This window comes from Rissa tridactyla, chromosome 3 (assembly GCF_028500815.1).
Source record: "Rissa tridactyla isolate bRisTri1 chromosome 3, bRisTri1.patW.cur.20221130, whole genome shotgun sequence".
Lineage (NCBI taxonomy): Eukaryota > Metazoa > Chordata > Aves > Charadriiformes > Laridae > Rissa > Rissa tridactyla.
Window position 1 is genome coordinate 42,884,238 of NC_071468.1, and position 15,250 is coordinate 42,899,487.

Consider the following 15,250-nt stretch of genomic DNA (forward strand, 5'->3'; position numbering starts at 1 on the left):
GTGACATCCGTGATAACAGCTCAAGTGAACATAACATTTCACTAAATCGAGACAGTAAGGATTTAGTAGCAAGGCTTTACCTTGCTACAAAATAATGCAGTCTAACAATCTATTAGTCTCATTGAAACACCAAGTTAAAGCTGTTGAAAACTGCTTGACTGATAGAAGTCACTAGATGCCCATCTTTTTTGTTCTGTATATTATTCAGCTTTTAGTCAGCATTCTCTGTCCAAATTTTGCTACAGAGACAAAATGCCAAAAAATCACAAATCCATAATTATTTCCTATTCCTGCAACACCATATCAAGGATCTTTCACTCTTACAGGCTGATTCAGAATATGACTTTCTTACCTCCACATGCACAATACAATTGGGGTTTAATCTGTACAACTTCAACCCTATGCCATGTGTACCCTTTCACCCAAATTTCCCCTATGATTCACGTTTTTCCAAACCCTTGAGATCTATTAATAAGACCAATCAAACCAAAAATTCCTACCTGAGGCTGTGGATAACAACCTCTAGTCTTATGATTTTGTGCTTAATTAGCTATTTCGAGTATCTGTTCCAGTTCCATGATTCTCACAACTAGAAATCTTAATACATAGATACGGATCACTGCATCAGAACCAAATTTGTAAATAACATAGAAACAAGAATATTTGGAAAAGTTACAGAGCTAACCAGCAGAGGAAGAAAAAGAGAAAAAAAATGTAGGGGATTAGAAATGCAGAAGGGAAATAATAATCCTCAAATGAAGGGTTCTGGCCTGGTTGTTACTCTGAACTAGGATCAGAGGAAAAATATTGCTTAAGCTTATCTTCACATGAAAATAGCTATGCATATTATAGCTTTAATCTCATTTAAATTAATATAATTTAACCGCTGCAAATAGTTTGGGGATATTTATTTCAATTTATTTTGCTTAAGTTGATTAGGACAGGCCTTGAAGTATGTTTTGCACACGTACACTCCACACATTGTTGGCCAAAAGAAGACTGACTGGCCACATATTTCTAGAATTTATATTTCTGTTTCATTTTAACTAAGAGATGGCAAAATCTTTAGAAGAAAAAAATGGGAGGATTTTTGAACCAATGCTACCGGAAAAACTCAAAAAACTGTTATAAAAAAAATAGACAAGCAAAACCGAGAAAAAAAAATATACTTTTCATTGTCCAAGCTTAAAAAAAAAAAAGAAAGAAAAGGAAAGAAAGTAAAATATAGGCTGAAGTGAAATCTCAGTTTGTCCAAATCCAGAACAAAACAAAAAAACCCCAGCCTTTAGTATTAACAGTGCTAGGTGTCACCCCACATCTTTAAGTAAGATAGAAACACAGCCAGATTGTGTATACATACAACCATTAAATTTATGAACACTTCCATAGTGCTTCCTCTTAATGGTTTACCTTTTAGGTTTAACCTTTTGCATGGGCTAGCCAAGCACGATGCATCTAGTCATTGCTCTTAATCATTAATAATCCAAGACACTTGGCATGAGAGTTTGGGAGGAGTGAGGGAAGGGCATCAGCACTAAAGTTTTCTAGCATACACATTCAGGGCCAAGCATAACCACTAGAATTCTCAAATTTCTTATAGAAATTTTTCTTTATAGGACTCCTGTCAAAAAAAGTATGGTAACTATCTTGCATTCCCCAAACTGCCATTACTAACCTGGAACTGGCCATGAATCAGGTACAAGACTTTCCATGATTCATGAAGAAATTTAATTAATAGTTTAATATTGTACATTCAGCCCAGTTGCCAATGAATCCACAAAGCCTTGCATTTGCTTACACTTAAATCAGGAGCAGTAGCATCACCAACTGAAAAACCCAGCGAAGGGAAATGGCTGCTAAGCCAAAAAACAACCACCACCACAGTTTCAAACACATGGTCAATAAAAAATTCTGAGTAACTGAAAGGAACAATCTTGAAATTCAGTTTTTTGGTATGTCCAACGTTAAGACTCAGAAACAATCTCCTTATGAGACTGCAGTGCCTGATTCCAACTACAAAACACAAAGCAGGATTGAAGTCATGCAAGTCAAACAACCACAACAGGCTCCAACACAAGCATTCTCAGAATTCAACTGTTCTTGTCATATAAATCAATACACAATGCAAATAAATTCTTACCCATCCCATTACGTAAGCCATATCAAGGAAATGTTCCCACCTTATAAAAACAAAAGGATGAGGTTCTGTGTTTGGTTTTTTTTTTTAGAGGAACCTTTGCTCTTCACAATAGCTATAAAAACAGTAACTACAGGGAAATTTAAGAAAAGTAGAAGCAAAACTGTACAGCTGTTGTAAAATGAATGTGTTATTCCCAGAAACAAACCAACCAACATATTACGCAAAATAAGTTGATGAGATCTGACACAGAGAAAGTTATTGGTCACCCATATGACTCATTGTGCCACGGGAAGTTTCAAACTGATACAACAAGGATAAGACCTCTGCCAGACATTTAGCTACATTAAAAAATAATCAGTATGTTACAAATTATTTCACAAAAGTTTTCAATTTCAGTATTTTCTTCTTGGAAACAACATATCTGATCACATTTATCTTTAAGCCTCCATTTTCTTAACTTGCAAACACAACAGCAAGTTAGAATTATGTATGTGTGCTAATGCTGGGGGAAATAAAGTAGGCGAGATGTGCTTCTTTGTGTACTATTTTCTTCCAAATGAAGTTCAGTTGAGATCATATCTGCTTTTTTAGACCTCAACATCTTCAGCTATATCCTGGATCTTAATGGATCTCCTGATTGTTGCTGTCAGCCTACAAGAGTCACATAATCCTCATTCTTCCATTTCAGACATTTAAAAATTTGATTTTACCATACCCATAATTCAAGAGCTGCTCCTGGCAGCTTACAGCAGATTTGCTCACAAGTGCCCTGAAAAACTTCAGCATGTAATGCTTCACAGACGTCCTGCATTCCAAGTACCTATTTACTAGACCACATTTCTGGATGGCACACTCAACATCCGCTTACTAAAATGAGTGGCTGAGAGTCCTACATCTATTGTTTTTTCCCCAACCTAATTCAAGCAAATGTTTAATACAAATCTACAGAAGTAAATCCATGCTTGCTTAGCATTCCTGAAGAGAAAGTCTTGCCAGAATCATGGTTGTCATTTTACAACTTAACATTGTTATTTGGGGAGGAGGCAGGGAAGCAGACTAATATACACTAGTAAGAATCATGCTATCTATTCAGCTTCAATATTTTATTCATGGATGGCAATACATTACATTGAACACAGAAGTGAATATGACAAATGACATTTTTCTTCCTTAAACTGAATGGAAAGGTAAACAGCTTTAAAACTCTCTTTGCAGCTTGTAAGAATAAGCTTTTAATGATGGATCACCTGGGTTGTGCTTATAAGAAACAGCTTTTATAAAACATGATCTTCAGAATCATAGTAATGAAAATTAGATTTGAATTAATAATTTAATGACATTTTTACCAATAAAATAAACATCCGATACCTTTGATCACTGGGTATGAACCTAAAACCTTTATATCAGCACAAAAAACTCATCAGTTCCCAAAGAGTTTGGACATTAAAGAAACAGAATCACAGAATCACAACAGTTTTGATTCCAAATTCATACAAATTTGTAACATAGCTTAAGTTCTATCCATGACATCCAGCTCAAGGTGGACGCATTCAAGCTAGCATAATTGCAGAAGAAAATCAGAAATTTCTAGACAGACTGCAGCAGAAAGTGACCACATCTTACGCAGTCTTCAAAGACTAACTGAAAGGTTTCTATGTATTAAACCCACTTGGTTGTTTTGGTTTTTTTTTAAATCTACTGTTTTTTAAGGATGAACAAACCTACTGCTATTTTTATAAACCTTTTTTCAATCTTGCTTGCACATTTTTGCCTCTTTAGCATTCCCTTTGGCAAACAAACACATCTTTCATTGAGTTGAGTGAGAATGAAAATTACTGACTCAGTAGTGAACAGTATAAACACCGTCTGCTTCTTATGAAAAGTACAGTTCATCTTCACAAGTATCTGCACCTTCCATGTACTTGCTTTCACAAAGCAACTGAATTTTTTGAATGGAGATATGGAACAGGAGGAGAAGTAATAGTCACTTATATTTTTATTTGGAAGCCTTAGTAGCATGATGCTTTTTCAGTAAAAACTGAAAAGGACATATATGACAATTTGAGACACTTGCCTATGACTATCTATCAACAGGCAAATCAAACACCATCTTGAGTTTTGTTGATATATTCCCTTATCACACTGCAGTTTAAGACCAAGGAAAAGCAGAACCAACGCATCTGCCTACCACGTCATCTCTAGCCAGTAGCTACCGAACCGCAGTTTCCAGAAATGGAGCTACAAATTATCCTCATTGCTTTTCTATTTATATTAGTTCCCTTTGCATTGTACAGTATTATTTTTAGCAACTATTTCCTACAGCACAACCCTTTACCCAGAGAGTTGTAGTCCTGTAAGCTTCTCTTGCACACGCATTTGAAGGTTAGCCCATTCAAGTGTCTGCTTCAATGTAGAACTTTTCCTTTCTTTCAACGGTATTTTTTCTAAAGTCATTCTTTGTTAACTTTTTTTACACGGTATTCAGACACTCGAGATCATCTTTTTCTGTCTTCCAGAGAAGCTCTGTGTCCTTTCTCTTAAGGGTGAACTTTCCCATCTCTTTCCACAGGAAATCCAAGATAATTTTATACAAAACAATAACCAGAAAAACAATACAAACAAAGAAATTTGACAAACAACTCTATCCCCCACCAAGCCCCCTTACTAGATTTAAATCTCCCTGAATTTATGTCAGCAGCTCCAGACCCAAGATGGGTCTCCAACTCTCCTTTCTTTTTTTTTTTTTTCTTTCAATGCTCCTTAAGAGACACCTTGTTAAAGTGACTTTGCTCATTCTCTGTTTATTGGGAGATGTTTTCTGCAATAGATATTTTAGAAAGACATTTACATACATAAATATTCCAGGGATCATTTGTCTTCCAAGAATGCATGAGTCCACACAGCGACCCCTCCTTGCCAGGAACCTGCCACATCCTTGCCAGGATCTCTGCCACAGGTACCTTCTTCTCTCAGCACCAGGAATCACGTTGTTCCATTTTTCTGGGTCTTTTACCCTCTCCCTCCTTCTTTTCTCTGCCCTGTACATATGCAAGGGTCACAGGCTCCTGAGATATTCCCTTCAGACTGCTCTCCTACACTTGACTATCCTCTTCATTTCCTTAATTTACAGTTTTCTGTTCTTACCCTTCACTTGTTCTTATGTTCCCTTCTCGCACAGCCTTCTTCCACTGCAATCAACATCCTCAGAAACTCAGGTCCTCCTAAAAGTGTATAAACTTTCACTACCTCAAAATCTGTCACCAACAATAACACCAATCATGGACTCGCAGTCCAAGACTATTCCATTTTATTTCACTGTTCCTCAGTTATTTGGATATCTCATCTGTGGATATCTTCCACATATCTCATACCTCCTGGTTTGTGCATTTGTGTGTATATGGACAACTTCCCCTGTCTGCCTGTTATCAAGAGAGATGACAAGGTAAAATGCAAATAGCAGTCCATTTCGATGAAAGAGAGAACGATGCTTCAGCTAGCGAAAAAGTAGAGATAAAGCACTACCTAATTTTGACTTTGTAAATTTGGATTGTTTGATGTCCAGTTAATCCTGAATCCTACTTAGGGTTTTCCTGCACATCCACTGTCAGGGCCGAAGAACAGCCATCCTTTGAGAGAAGATGCAGCAGTTTATGGTGAAACCTCATTATCAGAGATAAAAATCTGCAGAGTATTCCACAGGGTGATGTGTTTTATCTTGGAGGAGACACAGTGTGCTGTAATTATTCTGTTAGAAGCAAGTATGCACCTTTGTGCAGCAATTGGAGATGATTAATAAAAAGATAATTCTGAAAATGTTCAAGTTCTGTTCTTCCATGACAGTTTTGAGCATCTGTATTACTCCTCCTCTTTTTGAAAGAAAGTTCCTTAATCCTTTGAATAGTTTTTACTATTGTGCTTAGTACATATTGAGATTGAATTCTCCTACTAATTGTCTGCAGTGAAGTTTGAAAGGATTTGTTGCTATAGCAATACTTCGTGTTGATTCAGAAATTAATGATAAAAGAAGTGGCAATTAGTACTATTAATTTTTACTAGAGAAACATCGGAGAGTGCTAAAAGGCTTCTAGCCAAAAAATAGCAGTAAGATAATGGATATTTCATGCTTCAGTATGTGCAGCATGAATGTTGCTGCCTTAATACCCCAAGATGGGCCCAGCCTCTGTTGCATTTCAAGAAGACATACAAGTGCACAGAGATCTGTCTGCTTTCATACACAGTGGTACCCTGGGACGAGCTCCTCTATATTAGTACAAGGAAGGGGAATTGAATACTTTTCTCTACAGATTTGACACTGTTCTTTCAGTGTTTTGCAGAGATCTTTCTTTCGCATTTTTAGGGAATACAAGTATGTTGCTTCAAGATAATGACCTGCTTGCTCTCATTCCTGAGTAACAGCTGTGAAGCCGATAAGTGTTTTCCAGGTTGTACGAAACCAAAAGGAGTAACTAATATTCTACACTAAGGCTTCTATTATCTCAACAAATTATTTGGTTTTGTTGCAGACCAGTACCTTCTACAAGGCATTTAAGGTTTTAGAGAGAATCGTTATTGTTTTTTTAGGCTTGACTTGCTATTTCAATCCTATAAAGAATAGTGTGGATCTACATAACTGTTTATAATGCAAGGCTGAAGGAAGTGAAATGCTTTGCTTCTTCAGTGTAAGTTTAGTAAGATTTTTTAAAAGTATGATTTGACTGCCTTAATAATTTATTTTCTGCCACTAGAATCACACATAATTACTGAACTTAATAAATTTACTTATTTCATAATGAAATGATGGACTTGTAGGATAGTGGCAGATTGCCCCTCAGAGCTATTTTGTAAATCCTTCTGGATGATACATAGTGTTTTTTTCCCTTCAAGATTGTCAGTGTTATTTCCTTTAGATGCTACAGATGATACCTCAGACCTTCATGCAGGAATGTTGGAAAGATTTCCTGCAAACCATTAATGCTAGATGCTGGAGAGGCCTTCTCCTGCTTAGGTAAGGAGTAAGTAGGCTTCAGGGCAATGCATGTTGTCACAACTCAAGCAGACCTGGAAAGAGGTCCCTTTACATCTCACATGAAGCTCTAAGGCCCACGAAGAGCCCTATGCATCTGGCTCCAGCACACATAATGCTGTCAAGTAAGGCAGCGAGGGACAGAATGGTACTCATGAACACACGTAGAGCTAAGCAGACAAACATCACACAAAACACCACGACCATAGGCACTGAGATTAGAACATTTTCTTTAACAGAAGTGAGGCACATCAACAGAGGCATGTCACAGAAATTCCAAGCTTTTTTTTTTTGTTTTTTAAACTCGTCCTCCCCCAAATTTCTTAATCCTCTATGAATTTATAAATAAGAGAGAAAACTCTAACTTTTTGTATTATAAGCTTTTGCATGTCACTATTAATCTTTTTCCATGGGGATATACTGGGAACACAGAAGGACAGATTATCATCTACATATGGTGAGAGAGTATTCTGATGTGTCATCACACTGCCTTCTCACTCAGAGGGGGAAAGGAAAAAAAAAATAATCAGAAATACTCATTATAGAGCAGGATTCCATCAATTGTTGAATGTAAATGGACAATCCTGAACACATTCAATATCCATACAAGAACTTGCTACAAACTAGCAGAGCAACCACAACCTCCTGGAGATCAACACCAGGCATAATGCTCACAACAGAGACCTGGCAAATTATCAGATGGTTGGTCTGCACAGAGCTCTGTGATATGAAATGGCTAAATGAACAAAATCCTGAATATGCTTGCAGGAGAGTTTTCTGAATTAAACAGTTAGGGTTTTGTTTACTCCAACTTCAGAACGAAAGCACAGAAAACAGAGGAGGAAAGGTAATGGCATTGACAAGTGGCTGCATTTTCACATCATACCCAGGAAAACATTTTCCCATTATCCATACTGTAGCTTTATTATTAAATATTTCTCTGTAACTATTTCCATCAAGATTAATTTACAGAAGTATAAAACTGCCTCTAGCTCTCATTTCAGCAACTAAATATTTATCATTTGTAATATAAATTACATCTTCTGCTTTTGTTTTTCCAAAAATTTTCCAACCATAGAAAAGACCTTGCCTTCAGTTTGCAAACATTTAATGAAGAAATTCACTTAAGCCTACCTTCCTTCACACTAATTGATGCCTCCACCATGAAACCATATACTCTGAATAGGTGACAGAGTATGTGGTTTCATCCTCTCCTATTTTACACACAGTAATTTCAACAATTTACATTCAGGACAACAGCTTTTCCTTGCCCTCACTGAATCTCCTAGTGAGACTTGCATGCAGAAGGTTGTGTTCTGATGGTACTCAACCAAGGCACAAGCAGCAGAAAGTGTTGCAGCATGCTCTTAAAACAAAAATAAGACATAAAAAACTCCTGAACAATCTAAATATGCCACACCAGGCCTATACTAAATTCATTTATTCTGTTTTCCACCCCAAAACCATCAGAAACATACACCCCAGTGTATATTCTACACCACTCTTTGTTGGATAGACTGAGAAGCACAGTTCGTGTGTCAAGAGGTGTAGCTGATATACGCACTCCCAGCATCTCTAACTGACAGAGTTTCACACGTTACAGCCGCCATGCAGTCTAACAAAACTGATGTTCTTCTATCGAAGAAGGACACAGAATGAAGTCATGCAGGATTGTAGCAACACCGTTGAATGAATTTGCAAAACAGACTAGTTTTGGTGTTACCAGGATCTTTCTTTTCATTCCAAACTTACAGATCCATTTAAACATCTATTACATATTCACAAACTAAGGTACTTAAATATAGCTGAGGATACTGATAGAGATGGCATTGCATATCCTCCCCCACATATTCTTCTTCATACTGCTCCTTAATTTAAAGCCTAATTATATGTCTTCATTAAAAGAAAAGCTGCCGCTACAGTAAGGGATACTAATAATATTAGTAAATTGTTCTATCATATTATGTACTAAACTCAGCAACCATGCATTTACATGCACTGAGCAGAGCTTTCTTTGCCTTCAAATACCTCACACTTTGTCTCATCCTCAGAGCACCACATCTGCTCAGAATAGAACCTCTTCTTAATGGCAAACAAGCCCCAATATGATAATGAGCAAAATCAATTAAGGTCATCTAGATCACTTCAAACTTTCTTCTAGTGTCAAGCACCTTTTGCACCCCTTCCTCTTTGAGTCACATAACACTGAGTAAGCACAGTAATTGCCAGCACACAGTATGCGTTTAGGCTGTCTGCTGAAATCAAGACTGAGGGAGGAGGGAAGGTATGAACGTAAGAACCATAGTGTTGTAGTATTTATGTAGAAGAAATTTCCACCTTAGTCATCACAAGATTTTTCTTTATCATTTCAGGATTCGATACTTAAAACATTCACAGCACTACGACTAAAATCTAAACACAAATGCAAGAAAGGGAGGTTAGACAGTTTTAAAGCAGCAACTATAGATTTAGAATGAAGTGTCATAAGCGTGATAATTTTTTAGACCAGCTTACAAATTAACCAAGACATTTTAATCCTTAACACTAATACTTAGAACTGTAATTTAAGACCCCATTGAGCACTGTGTTTGTGATGTTTCATATGATGACAGTTGGTTTTCACCACGAAAAGTTGCTTCTGAGACTGCTACTCTAAAATATATTGTTAAGTTGTTGGATACAGACTATTTTACTATGAGCAAGATGAAATTTAAATTTCTTTCAGTAACAGAAACAAAAATGGATTGCACTTGACAATATACAGATATTGTGATACAGATATATGAAAATATAAAGTATGCAATCGGCTCCCTCCAGAAAGTTACTATTCAACTACTTTACAATGACATGAATTTGCACCTGAAAGCAGTTTCTGGAATAAATTAGGTCTGGGTTTTGTTGGTTTGTTTGGGTTTTTTCTAATGAAACATGAAAGAATACAAAACTGAATTTCTGGGTTTGCTGTCAGAGCACAGCTGGTATAAGAAAGGAAGAAAACTTGCAACCTGTTTGGATACAGCTGGCAGCAAGTCAGATGAATTTCATACTGGATTATCCCTGGAGTATTTCATTGCTGTGCTACTAAAACCCGGCAAAACTGATAGATCCAAAATAGTCCAAGAGAATGGTTTTCAGTGCTTCCGCTCAAGTCTTCTTCCCTAAAGCTGAAGCTACCCTGTTAACATGCACACGGTACCAAAGTAAAAACATATTACTTTGAATGAGATTCAGCACTAAAAAATGTAATCTTCATATTGCTCTACAGGGCAGTAACGTATGTGTAAAAACTTCTGGTACTAACTATTAAAAAATAAAGGAAAATTAAAAAAAAAAAAGCGAGCAAAACATGAAAACTTTTTAAGACACACATCAGCAAACCCTGCAATACTTCTTCCATGCCATGGAGAATTGCTACCATACAAGCGATCAGCTTGCTACCATGCTAAGGCACATTCTGAAAGCTAGCAAACTGGGCATGCATTCTAGAAAAAAACAGTGTTACCTACTGCAGTCCTGGTCCAACACAAGTCAGCAAACCAAACACTGTCAGTTTAAATACACATAAGCAGACAAAATAAAATCAATATATCATTCACTGACTTTGAAGTGTATCGGTATGTAAATAAAAAAAAAAAGTACCAACATTTCAGTCAACGTAGGGTGTAAACATAGAAAAATATATTGCTTGGGCAAAAACATCCTCAATACATATCCTGGCTTTCGTTTGCTTTTTTTTTTTAAAAGTTTCTTGATGTGTCTCAGCAACACTGAAGTTCAGTTCTTCTGTCTGTGACGCTTCTATATATGGTCAGCAAAGATATTTGCTGGGATTTGCGTTTTTCCAAAAGTAATCCCAGACAATCAGAATTCTGCCTGTTAATCAGCAAGAAAACTCACACGAGAAGATCCACAGCCCTGCACCCATGAGCCCGTTTGGGTTTGTCCGCCCCGAGACTTACACAGCGAAGGGAATACGGCTAGCCCTGGTTTTAAGTAAATAGCTGGACTGGTTCAGACGCTCCTGTCTGTGGGTGCGCTGGCAGTGCACACCCTGCCCGCTGATGCCTTCGCAAACTCCAGCTGCACGACAGCCCGCACCCACTACAACCCCGAGGAACCTCGTTGATCCAGACAGCAGGAGACGCCGCGCTCGGTGCGCGGGGACGCTGCGGGGGCACCGAACGGCCGGGGGGGTCCCGCGCGCCGCTGCGCGCTCCCGCACTGCCCCGGCGGGACAAACCCGGCAGCCGGCGGCACGTCGAGCCGTGCTCCGGGGCTCCCGGGGCGAGCCGCCGCAGGACGGGACGGCCGTGCTGTTCGGCCGCAGCCCCCGGTCCCAGTGGAGGGGCGAGCCCACGGGCGTGCACGGCGGGGCGGCCGGCACCTCGCCTCGCTGTTCAAGGGGCGTAGCAGCCCGCGGGAGCGGCCACTCTTCCGAGCCCCGCTAGGAGTGGGGCAGCCCCGCCACGGTCCGCGGAGCCCCCCCGCGGCCACCGCCGCCCTAAGCGCAGCCCCTCACGCCGGCAGAGGAGAAGCAGCAGGCACGGGGCACCGCGGCTCCGCAAGCCGCCCCGGCGCAGGGACCGTCCCCGCAACTTTCCCCGCGGAGAGCCCCGCTGCGCTGCCGGCCCGGGCGGCCCCACACACGACAGCGAAACCAAACAAAAGCCCCTCAGACCTTCCCGAAAGGGCGTTTCTCTTCCTACCTGCCCGGTTCACCGGCGACCCCGCGCCGCCCGCTCCGCGCCGAGCGCTCCCCGCGGAGCCCAGGTGGCGTTAGGAGCGCGCTTCCCACGGGCGGCGCGCCCCCGGCGGCCGGCACATCCCCCGCCGGGCGCTGCCGGGAGGAGGGCGCTCCGCACCCGCCCGCGCCGCCGCCGCACCTGTGCCTGGGCAGCGGCACCGCCTCCTTCAGTCTCGCCCCCTGGGTGGGCGGGGGCGCACCGGGACCCCTCGCCCCGCGCCCGCCGCCAGACCGTCCCGCGCCGCCGCCACCGCCGCCCTCCCCATGCGGCCGCCACGCGACGGGCACCCTGGCTCCGCTGCCCGCCGCGCCGCGCCGCGCCGCTCATTGGCCCGCCCGCCGCTGACCTCACGGGGCCCAGCCCCGTCCCGCCCCTCCGCCCCTCGCCACGGGCCTGGTCCGACCCGGGCGGGTCCCCTGGGGCCGCCCGGCGGGGAGCCCGGTGGCGGCAGCGGCGGCCACCGGGCGGCACCTCCGAGGCGCGATGGCGGGGTGTCCCCGGCGGCCCGCAGCCACCCCGAGCCGGCGGGACGCTGCGGGGGGCGGGCGGGCGGGGATGAGCGGGCGGGGGTCTGGCCGCGGACCCTGCCTCGGGGTGCAGGGAGTTGGAAACGGAGGTTTGCATAAACCATCCCCTGCCCGTGCAAAGTGCCCGCCAAGGAGAAATGACTCACAGAAAATGAGATTACGTGGGGAAGCCTTCCATTAGTCTGCGATGGCCTTGTCTCTTTTTTTTTTTTCTTCTTTTTGGTATCTATTTTTATCGGTTTTAATTGAGATGCATGAGCAGCTACTGCTTGAAGATTGCGGTCCTGCTTGTGGAAGGTAAATACTTTTCCACTGCATATTCAATATGCCTCTTAATGGGGCATATAACATCAACCAAGTCACATACCGTCATATAGCTCTGCAATATATATTAATAAGGTATTGATTCATTTCTAGCAATCTTGCAAAAGACCTGCTTAAAATATTCTCCCATTTCGGCTAATCAGGGCACGCTACGAACTCACAAAAAGCCAAATAATATATTAATGTATGCCTATGCACAACTAAAACACACTGAACCAGAAGAACGTAAGGCATCTTTTGTGTTTTAAAAGATCCTGTAAATGTACGTGATAAATTATTACAGCAAACCAAGGTGTCTCACACTTCTGTGTTTCTTTTGTTGTAAAAGATTAATAAATTTAACTTGAAATTGTTCAACACAAAGAAAGTTGAGAATTTTGCACTTGTTTTAGGCATTGCTTGCTATAAAGTTGCCATAGCATAAGGGAGCAGGGTGTGTTCTGTTTGCCTGCTGGTGTATTTCTTGGTTACATGTAAGACAAAAGTTGACAAACTATGCCACAGAAAATATAAATAAAACAGCAGTCTATCCTCTGTAGGGTTCTAATTCTCTATTAATTTTATAAGGAATTAATTCAGAAATGAATTTTATCAACTTGGGGCCCATCTCGCACCTTTCACATTCAGTGAAGAAGGACTACCTGCTTGCTAGAGGTCCCTTCCTCAGCTACCAAAATGCGGCCGGCCCTGGGTGAAAGGTCTTCTTCACCCTTCGTGCCGCTCCACTGCCAGCCAGGCACCATGGTCACTCGGGCGAAGGGCCGCGTCCTGCACCCTGACACCAGGATTTTCACAGAACATGCCGTAGGATCCTTAGGGACAAGTAGGCAAGACCAGAGCCTGTGAAAGAATATATAAAATTTTTGGTACTAAATTTTCAACACTTAAAAAAAAAAATCTGCTGTTTTTCAATTAATTCAATGAGTAATTCATAACACTTTAAAAAAATACCTGTGGGACAAAAATGCAAAAAGAAAAATAATTCTTACACATAAAAAATCAAGACTTTTTGGTGTGCAAAGATTCCTCTGTTCTTGAGCTCTGCATACGTTTGCTTTACTGCACATCTATGCTGTTCCTTTTACCTTGCATCTAAAAATAGCATCAGAAATAACACTATAGACTGTAACGTTAGGCTGGGGTTTCAGAGCAGCCGAGAGCCCCCGTGGCTGAGTCGTCTCAGGTGACTCCTCGGACCATGGTTGTCCTTGGAGTCTCCGCACCTCGGCTGCCGATTGCTCAGCACCCCTGCGTGTCAGAGACACCATGAGGTCACAGAATGCAACTCTAGTTTTTTAAGATTATATTAGAAATAGTGTATTTCTTTTTATGCCATTGAAGCTGTAGCTGAAAAAAAAATCCTAGGTAATTTGATCATCTTTTCCCTTTTGTCTCTTGTATTAGCTGTTATATCCGCGTAAGGGCTTCCCGGTTGTGAGCACACAAAATACAGCTAAGATGATCTCTGGTCAAGGTGGAGAGTGTATTAACACATGGACCATTCATATAGGGGGAAAAAATTCCCAAATGGTAAATCACAGCATAATTAGGCCAGGGTCAAAAAGTACACAGCTTTGTATCTACCATAACCTCACTAATTCCTGAGGTTGTGGCAAAAATCATCTATGTATATAGTGCAGAATGTATTTTAGAAAATACATTCTTTTTAAGATTCAAAGCAAGCTGAAATCATCTTGGCTTTGGATTTGCCTTGCTATAAGACACATATCAATAGCTTATAAATCAGGGCCCTGTTGCCTAGTACAATTGTGTAACATAAATAAATTTAACCTTGAGTCATGCAAAATGAGCCTTTAAAGCAAGCATATACACATTAAAATCAATGATCCTAGAAAACACATATTGGATAATGTCTTGTATAAAAAAGTAAGTGTTGAGAAAGTCAAGGAACTGTTCAGGGAAGCCTAAAGTAGGGAAATAAATTTCGCAGTGACACTGCTAAATACTAACCTTTACAGAAAAAAATCCATTGACTTTAACAAGATCTTTGGCTGAGCAGAGACCAGAGGTTCAAACCTGCATACTACAGCTCCTAGGCATAATACAACTCTTCACAATATGTTCTTAAGGAGGAACAGAGGTGAAGATTAATTTGAAGGCTGTGTTATGTTCGTTTTTTTTAATTAGGAAATATTATTTGATTATCTTTCATGAGGTATCTATGGGAATAAGAAGCAAACCTGTCATAAGAAGTTGCACACCTCTCAGCATCTTGATTTATTTCTCCTCTCGCTGAACAACATAGAATCTACCTGCCGTGTGGGACGCCCTGGAGGATCAAGACCAAGTCACCATGGGCAGACCAGCCCTCGCAGAGAACGGTGCTGCAAGAAAGGTGGGGATGTACAAGTGAGCACCATGTGGCTGGACAACTGGACGAGCTGCTGCACAAGACACACTTTTTGTTACACATTAAGGAACACTGAATTTTCAGCCTCATCTTTGATGACGCTGATTCTGCATCCTTGGG

General features: G+C 41.0%; 1 protein-coding gene across 4 annotated transcripts in view; it reads right to left on the reverse strand.

The window, feature by feature from the left end:
- CHRM3 (cholinergic receptor muscarinic 3) overlaps nucleotides 1–12,145 on the reverse strand; it is a 286,298-nt gene extending 274,153 nt beyond the window's left edge. For 3 of the 4 annotated variants that reach the window (XM_054195959.1, XM_054195956.1, XM_054195961.1), the window contains exon 1: nucleotides 11,870–12,145. The gene's annotated coding sequence lies outside the window, so the exon portion shown is untranslated. Of the gene's footprint in view, nucleotides 1–11,122; nucleotides 11,379–11,869 lie in introns of those variants that run through there. The other variant, XM_054195957.1, reaches the window with a different exon arrangement.
- Nucleotides 12,146–15,250: the final 3,105 nt, after the last annotated feature.